Source organism: Octodon degus, unplaced genomic scaffold, assembly GCF_000260255.1.
Source record: "Octodon degus isolate 3935 unplaced genomic scaffold, OctDeg1.0 scaffold00091, whole genome shotgun sequence".
NCBI lineage: Eukaryota > Metazoa > Chordata > Mammalia > Rodentia > Octodontidae > Octodon > Octodon degus.
In genome coordinates, this window is record NW_004524667.1 from 2,195,323 (window position 1) to 2,197,346 (window position 2,024).

General features: G+C 37.5%; 1 pseudogene; it reads left to right on the top strand.

Annotated features, from left to right (window-relative positions):
• The first annotated feature begins 502 nt into the window (after positions 1-502).
• Positions 503-1,406, top strand: LOC101583811 (annotated as a pseudogene).
• The last annotated feature ends 618 nt before the right edge of the window (positions 1,407-2,024 follow it).

Sequence of the window (2,024 nt, forward strand, 5' to 3'; positions counted from 1 at the left end):
AAAGAAAGATAGCTCAGCAGCTTAAGCACTTGCCTGGCAAGCACACAGTCCTGAATTCAATCCCTGGTACCACCAAAAATAAATAAATAAATAAAAATAAAAAATAGAAGGAGGAAAAAAGAGAATGGTTCTGATTGTACTTTGTATATAGGTTCTCCGATTGCTGACCTATAAAATGGGAATGATGACTGCTCTGTAAAGTTAAGGTATGCACAAAATATACATATGGTTGCGCTATCAAAAGTAGTCAAATCCATAGAAATAGAAAATAGAATGGTATTTGGCAGGAGCTGGGAAGAAAGAAAGAGAGTTATTGAATGGGTACAGAGTTTCAGTTTTATAAGACAAAAAATTCCTCAAGACATATACAGCCCAGGGCAGCCTCCTCAGGCTGGGTTGGACACGTGCACTGTGTATGAGCAGCAGCCAGGCCAGCCCTGAGAGGAGCCACCACAGCCAAAGTTCATCTGCTGTGAAGGCCGAGGAGGGGAGTGGCCTGGAGGACACCCACATGAGCAAGTTGAAATCATCACAAAAGGATAAAGTACGACAGTTTAGGATCTTCACACAAGGTAGTGAAAAAACTTCTGTAAGTTGTATTTCTCAAAATTATTGGAAGTTAGATGTTGCAATAGATGATTTTTTTCCAAATTCCTGAATTTTATAAAAGAGTGTAAAAGGATCACTGTACAGGAAGAAGTTAGAACAACCACACAATAGATACAAAGATCCTTCAAGGTGAAAATAAAATGGTACACAGCAATTCTGTGATGACCTGGTCCTTGATCACACCAGAACTAGTGTTTTGATCATTGCATGAAAGTTCAGAGTTGTGACACGGTGTGAGTTCTGCAAACAGGAGTTCACAGACGGCATGGCAGAATTAAGATGTGACAGCGTAGAAAAGCTAAAGGCTCAAATGCCCAAGATGGAACAAGAATTGAAAGAACCAAGATGATTTAAGAACTTTTACCAGTTTACTTTTAATTTTTCAAAGAGTCTAGGACTATATTAAAAGGATTAGATCTAGAAATGGCCATATTGGAACTTAGTCCTTAATAGAAGATTTAAATTCTCAGACTTATGGAATAAATTTTTGTTGGAACATTATAAACGATCAATTCCAAAAGATACTTGGAACCTTCTTTTACACTTCAGTACAATGATTGCAGGTGACATGTCTAATTATGGTGAAGAAGGAGCATGGCCTGTTCTCATTGATGACTTTGTGTGGAATCTGCACACTCTCAAATTGCTGGTACAAAAAGTACAACAGTGTAGCAGTAAAAGAACCTTCTAGAATGTACGTATTATGTACAATAAACACAATGGAAAATTGCACAGTCAATTTCTGCTGACTGGACTGAACTGAAAATCAATCCTCATTATTCAGACTGAGGGTTGAGACAAAACTCTAAGGATACATTTTGGACTATATCATATTTCTTTCTTCTAATGTTGGTTTGGGCTTGTCTTCTAGTCTGGGCCGCTCTACACATTTTAATTCCAACATTGTGGATCTCATCTCAATATCTGTGGACCATCCTACTTTATTCTTTTGTAAGTCTTAGAAGCTTTATGGTGATCATTTTGAGGTTTCCATTCTTGCTTCAAGCACCATGCCACCTTCGTCAGAAAACAGTTGGGCATAAGAATTAAACATAATGAATATCACAAACAAAAAAGATATAGTATATGATATGAAAATATTTAACACTATTGAACTCTATCTTTAAAATAATTAAGATAATAAACTTTATGTTATGTGGGTTTTTTTGCAAGTTTATATCTACTTTATGGAAGATTTGCACATTTGATTTTCCAAAATAAAGGAATGACTAAATAAGTAGACACGTGCCTTTTGAAGCACTGCATGCACAGGTGAGCTCCCTCCAGGCAAGCATCTCACCATGTACTACGTTCCTGGCCTGCGTGGGTAGTCATGACCAACAGAAAGAACGACCTTGGCTGCTTTAGGAGATATTAAAATCATGGGCCAGGGAGATGGCTCAGTGGAATAAGTG